The following is a 7,330-nucleotide window of genomic DNA, read 5'->3' as shown; positions in this document are numbered from 1 at the left end:
TTCTTGTTGGTTTTGTGACATTTTAATATTTTGGTAATAGTTCAAATAGCATCTTATTTGAATTTTATTTCTTATTTTTATAAAGGACACACTTATTGTGTCAATTTTTTAACTCCCACTTTGAGTGACTTCTCCTCTTTTCTCTAATGTTTTCTTATGACTCTTTCTAGTAAAAATCATGTTATTTGATATGACCTAAACCTAGGTGGTAGATATATAGGTATTTGCTATACATCTTTCAAATTTTCTGTACATTTGAACATTTTTTTGTGTGTTTGACATTTTTTGTAATGGAATTGGGGGGTGAAATAATTTTATCTCCTTGCATTCACCTAAGCATTGAATATTTCTCTATAACCCACCCACAATTATATAGCTACATGAGATATGTTTCTCAGATCTTATTTGGCAAAATACTTATTATCATGCTCTTTACATTCCTATTGTATACATTTTCTTTTTCCTTATATCTCTAAATCCTCACCAGTATTAATCAGAATGGGGCTAATTAACCCAATGACTAGGGCTTATTTTATTATTTCCTATATTGAGGGATTTTATATAAAAAACTATCATTGTGGTTTTAACTGATTTTAGCATAATTCATTATTTGTACTGTTAATTGTAATTATCATTTGTAAGCACACCCTGCACAAACTTCCTGCCCTAAGGAGCATAACAAAGCTCACATTTAAGTATTGTCTTGAATTTTCATGGTATTCCAGGTAACAACAAAAGCTATGAGAGCCTAGAAATAATTAAAGTATATAATGAATATTATCAGTTTAATGTTACTATACACAATCTCCAATCAGCCAAATAAATTATTACCAAAATTCCAACATTATTAAAACTTACTAACATCTGTTGGGACAATTTGGCAGTAACCTCAAGTCATGAAGCCTTATCATTCACATGCCATTAATTTTATTGTTTTTATGCTTCAATGTTCAAATAGAATAAAACGATTAACTCTGGTTGAGATTTTATATGAGAATTAGTACACAAATGCCTACTTTATAAAGCAGTTGATTTATTCTACCACACATTTTCCTGAGGAGTTTGCAGAGCAGGTACTTTGTTCTAGGTTATATTTTTGTTAAACCCAAGCACATGGACTTACATGATGAACTTCATAAGAAATTAAATGATCACATGAACATATACTCTCTATTACTACTGACAATTTTAGAGATACTTGATTTCCTTGATATGCTAGTAAGCCTTTTTTAATAGTATAATGAGCTTGCACTTCTCATTAGATAGTACAGGACAAAAACATGCTCTTCCTTTTTCATTTGTACCTCCTCAGATGGTACAGAGTTTGCTTTGTTTATAAAGAATTCTCAATAAATTACTGTCTAAATAACAGAGCTTCTGAGAAGAGTGTGTGTGTGTGTGTGTATGTATTAGTCACTCAGTCATGTTGGACTCTCCGTGACCCCATGGACTGCAGTCCTCCAGGCTCCCCTGTCTTTAGAATTCTCCAGGCAAGAATACTGGAGTGGGAGAGTACATTGTCTTATTATAAACACTTCATGCCTTTTTAGCTGTGGCCATGAAGGCCCTGATGCTGGGAAAGATTGAGGGCAAGAGGAGAAGGGGGTGACAGAGGATGAGATGGTTGGATGGCATCACCAACTCAATGGACATAAGTTTGAGCAAACTCTGGGAGATAGTGAAGGACAAAGAAGCCTGGTGAGCTGCAGTGCCTGGGGTCACAAAGAGTCAGACACGACTAGCAACTGAACAACAACAAGAATATTTAGAGACTAGGACGGAATTCTAATAACACCCTATTTGTTTTTTGAACGTCTGCCACATGCAAACTTAAGGACAGAGCAAACAAATGCCACATTGGGTACAATTGGGTACACTTCATTCCTGATCCTGTGGCTTTCCTCGTGGCTTATAAAAAATCCACCTGCAATACAAGAGAAACAGGAGAAGCTGGTTTGATTCCAGGGCCAGGAAGATCCCCTGGAGAAGAAAATGGTAACCCATTCCAATATTCTTGCCTGAACACTCCCATGACAGAGGAGCCTGGGGGGCTACAGTCCATGGGGTCACACAGAGGGGGCACGACTGTACAACCCAGCACATGCTGGGTTACATGTGCTGGTTTACACATGTACTGGTTACATGCTGGTTTACACATCCCTGATCCTGCCCATGCTGAAGAAATTTGCTTTATCACTGCACTAGCCTCACAGCATAGCATGGGTTCTGAAATAGTATAGATATTCAATCATTACTTAAGTGAACAAATATTAACAATAATGACCCTAAGAAAGGTTGTTTTTAAATTACAATAAACATAATGAAGAATATGATTTAAACCACCGCCAGTGGTGCATCACCTACTCATAAAATTATCTGAATCCTGAATCCTGCTTCCTGTGGTACAGATACTCCTGTTGATGCTCTCAAATGCAGGAGGAAAGCCAGGAACCTACAACTTAAGAAACTCTACAAACTAGAAAAGTAATGTCTGTCCAATTTTCATACAGTCCTATGGTTTCTTCCCACTACATAATTGGTCTTTTCCAATTTTTTATTTACCATCACATTCCATTTTGGAACTCTCTCTTCCTGACAGTATCTGCCTTAGGTTCTTTTTCATCATTGACTGTAGAGTCTTCTCTTATTTCTACCTTTGCTTTGCAGAGTCATCTGACAGTTTAAGCTGCATCTCTGAGACTGGCTTCCTCTCTGGTCATGGGGGCCAACATGAAAGCCAGCCTCTTAGCTAGTATTTAAAAGTTGTGAGTCATGCCAATTCAAGGTTGTGGGTTATTCTGTGCTTAGTTTGTGTGCTTAGTTGCTCAGTCATGTCTAACACTTTGCTTAGCCCACCAGGCTGTCCATGGAGATTCTCCAGGCAAGAATACTGGAATGCGTTGCCATTTCATCCTCCAGGGGATCTTCCCAACCCAGGGATTGAACCCAGGTCTTCTGCCTTGAGGCAGATTCTTTACCATCAGAGCCACCAGGGAAGCTGGTTGTACTAGAGTCCTGGAATTTGGTTTAGGCATCCTTCTGGTCCAGAATTTTTATAAAAATAGATTTCTAAACTATTTTCACACCCTGTTAATTATACAATAGTCATATACAGATGTGAAAGTTGGATCATAAAGAAGGCTGAGCACCAAATATTCGATGCCTTCAAACTGTGGAGCTGGAGAAGACTCTTGAAAGTCCCTTGAACATCAAGGAGATCAAACCAGTCAATCCTGAAGCAAATCAACCCTGAATATTCATTGGAAGGACTAATGCTGAAACTTTAGCTCCAATACTTTGGCCACCTGAGGCGAACAGCCAACTCATTGGAAAAGACCCTGATGTTGGGAAAGATTGAGGTCAGGAGGAGAAGGGGACAACAGAGGACAAGATGATTGGATGGCATAACTGTTCCAATGAGTTTGAGTTTGAGTTTGAGCTTGATCAAGCTCCGGGAGATGGTGAAGGACAGGGAAGCCCGGCATGCTGCAGTCCATGGGGTTGCAAAGAGTCAGACACACTTAGTGGCTAAACAACAACAGCAGCAATTAATTATCCCAACACTTCTTTATCAATTACCTCTAAATGCAGTATGCATTCCTAAACTCCATGCACTGTTCTATTCCAAGATACTGAGTCATTTTACAGGAAATGTACAGTGTTTTCTGATGATACCCAAATTTTTACTAATCTTTTTGGTTTCAGCAGCCCAGTGAGCTATCTTAAATAGCCTGAGAGATTTTTTTCCTTGGCATGTTAGTATTTGGAAAGAAACCCTTTTCCTTCAGAATTTTTGAGAGTATTTCTTGGTTTGGGACCAGCTTTTGTCAACTCTTGAGATGTTCAAGTTATTGCAGTTATTTATAAGAAGGAATCTGGTCATAGATATTAGGTTAGTGTCCCACATAGAATGGCAGAATTTTCCCCATCTAGTCTGCTAGCATGCCTGTATAAGAATGAAAAATATCCACATTTTCCTATTTCTTATTTCTCTTATCCTATGATGAGTCATTTTAAAATGAGATTGATACTTATTTATTTTGTGTTTATTTTATAATATTCTGTTTATAAATTCTGATTTTTGGATAAATCACTTGACCACCATAGGCTATTTGGGAAATATATTAAAATGTGTAGGGTCTATGATTAATTGCCTATCCTACAGCAGTTCTCCTCATCCTCCTTGGCAACACAACCTTGACTTTTTTCCAGTGGCTACATGCCTAGCTCCCGGGGATGAATTATAATTGCTCTGTGACACATGCAGTAATCTTATGTCCAGGGAAGGACATGTGATCAGTTTGAGCCAATGTGATATAGCAGCTGACAGGCTTTGGGGAAATATTTGCTTCTCTGATGAAAATAGAGGACTGCATAAGAGGGGCTGCATATTGCCTTTCTTCATGCTTTGAACATTGTCATCTGAAAATATGGCACTAAAACTGCTGCAGCCAACTTGCTTTGTGAGGGACAGGCAAACAGAATCCAGAAACAATGATCTGAGCACTTACATGATTGAGCTGCTGAACCAACCACTTGAATCACAGATCTCCAGACACCTGTGATGATGAAATATTATTATGTAGGCCATATCAGTTATAGATTTTGTTTCCTTCAGTCAAAATAATTATATCTAAACCAAAATGTAGGAAAAAAAGTTCTTAAATATCCACATTGTTGCTGTTCAGTTGCTAAGTCATGAACGACTCTTTGTGACCCCATGGACTGCAGCACACCAGGCTTCCCTGTCATTCACTATCTCCCGGAGTTTGCTCAAACTCATGTCCATTGAGTCAGTGATGCCATCCAACCATCTCATTCTCTGTTACTCCCTTTTCCTCCTGCCCTCAATCTTTCCCAGCATCAGGGTCTTTTCCAATGAATCGTCTCTTCACATCAGGTGGCCAAAATATTGGAGCTTCAGTTTAAGCATCAGTCCTTCCAAGGAATATTCGGGGTTGACCAGATAATATTAAAACTATATTTACTGTTTTTCCTTTTACTTTCCTGTACATACACAAATATATTTAATCCCATTTTTATAAAATTGGGATCATACTGATATTCAATTTTGTATTCTGTGTTTTGGACTTCCCTCATGAGTCAACAGTAAAGACTCCTCCTGCCAATTTAGGAGATGGGGGTTTGATCCCTGGGTTGGGAAGATCCCCTGGACGAGGAAATGGCAGCCCACTCCAGTATTTTCGCCTGGGAATGCCAGTATTCTCATCTGGGAAATACCATAGACAGAGGAGCCTATCAGACTGCAGCCCATGGGGTCACACACAGTTGGATATAACTTAGTGACCAAATAACACATTCTGCCTTTTACTTATCATTATATTATGTTTTAGAATGCCATGGAATAACTTCTAAAATCATGATTTATAATATGAATTGCCATAATTAATTTACATAGTTCTGGACAGAATAGCCTTTCTTATTTTGTGTAATATTTGAGACAGAAATTTTTGTTGCCTGGAAGTCATTATGTTGCTTTCAGGGTAAAGAATATATACAGAGTAATTATTAGAAGAAGAAAAAAATTAAGGAAAATTAAAATATACTTCTCCTTTTGAAACTAATAATTACATGGGGAAATCAGATAAAAGACAATTTAAGAGGTGTGACATTTCCAAAATACAGCTGTAGTATAGCTTTACAGTTCCAAAGAAAAGAAAGCTAGAGTTAACTTTTGAGTATGGGACTGGTAATTGTTTAAAAGTTCATTTCCTCCAAGGAATGATCAATATAGACATTCTGCCATTCTAGCTACACGGTCTAAAGTTTTTCAACTCTGTTTATGGAACAGATGGGCCACATAAAGAGCTCCTCATGGTATGTGTGGAACATTAAGTTCCTTACCTTTTCTGAAATTGTGACCAAGAGAACATTCAACATAGCTGAAACTTTTCCAAAAATTTCTGGCACATTTCCTTTCCTATAAAGCAGGAGAAAAAGAAGTAATAGAGGGGGGAAAATTCTCTAGCTCATGGGCCTCACACACTCAGGTCCCCAAGCTCTTGCCATCTGCATTTAAGAGCAACAGCAGGTAGACGCTGCAATCAGACTGCTTTGGGTTATTTTATAAGCAGAATGGCTGATACTTAGAACATCCATTCTATGCCTGACTCTTTTCCACTTGGTTGGCATGTACTGACTTATTAATGCGCGAAGTTACTCACCGGGGCATGTCCCATTATAACCTCCATTTTATAGACGAAGATGTGGAGGTACATACAGGTGGAGCTCAAGGTGGCACATGTGGTAAAGAATGAAGCTGGGACAAAGATTCCCAAGTATTTGATTCATGGCATCCTTAGTACCTCAGAATTTTTTTTTTTAACATTGCCCCCAAAGCAACCAGAAGAAATCTTTTCATTTAAGTAGTTGTGTCAAAACAACTTGATTTTATGCCCTAACAACCTACTACCCATTAAAAATTTTTTTAATTGGAAGATAATTGCTTTACAATGTTGTTGGTTTTTGCTGTACAACAGCATGAATCAGCTCAAGTATATGTATATATACATTCACATATACCCTCCCTCTAGAGCCTCCTTCCCACCACCCCTGCCCCATCCCCCGCCTAGGTCATCGCAGAGCACTGAGCTGAGCTCCCTGTGCTATACAACTGCTTCCTGCTAGCTATCTGTTTTACATATGGTAGTATATTTATGTCAATGCTACTCTTTCAATTCATCCCACCCTCTCCTTCACCCACCCCCAACCCCCTGCCGCTGTGTCCACATGTCCATCCATTCTCTATGTCTGTATCTCTATTCCTGTCCTGCAAATAGGTTTCTTCTGTACCATTTTTCTAGGTTCCATATATATGCGTTAATATTTGTTTTTCTCTTTCTGACTTACTTCATTCTGTATAACAGGCTTCTAGGCTCATCCACCTCATTACAACCTACTAGCCATTTTTTCGGAGAAGGCGATGGCACCCCACTCCTGTACTCTTGCCTGGAAAATCCCATGGACGGAGGAGCCTGGTAGGCTGCAGTCCATGGGGTCGCGAAGAGTCGGACACAACCAAGCGACTTCACTTTCACTTTCACTGTCATGCACTGGAGAAGGAAATGGCAACCCACTCCAGTGTTCTTGCCTGGAGAATCCTAGGGACGGGGGAGCCTGATGGGCTGCCGTCTATGGGGTCACACAGAGTCGGACACGACTGAAGCGACTTAGCCGCCATTTTTAAAAGAATGCAAATATGGTGAAAGATAAGCTATTTTAGTTCATTCTTATGCAGCCACAGTTGCTTGCTAATGTAATGTGGGTATTGTACAATATCTTCAATCTCAGAATCAGGTTAGATGTCACT

General features: G+C 38.9%; 1 pseudogene; it reads right to left on the bottom strand.

Moving 5' to 3' along the window:
• The window catches only part of LOC104988647, a 167,224-nt pseudogene extending 161,031 nt beyond the window's left edge, over nt 1–6,193 (bottom strand).
• Nucleotides 6,194–7,330: the final 1,137 nt, after the last annotated feature.

This window comes from Bison bison, unplaced genomic scaffold (assembly GCF_000754665.1).
Source record: "Bison bison bison isolate TAMUID 2011002044 unplaced genomic scaffold, Bison_UMD1.0 scf7180017864139, whole genome shotgun sequence".
Taxonomy (NCBI): domain Eukaryota; kingdom Metazoa; phylum Chordata; class Mammalia; order Artiodactyla; family Bovidae; genus Bison; species Bison bison.
The sequence above is the reverse complement of the archived record's forward strand: the minus strand, read 5'-3'. Positions and strand labels throughout refer to the sequence as shown.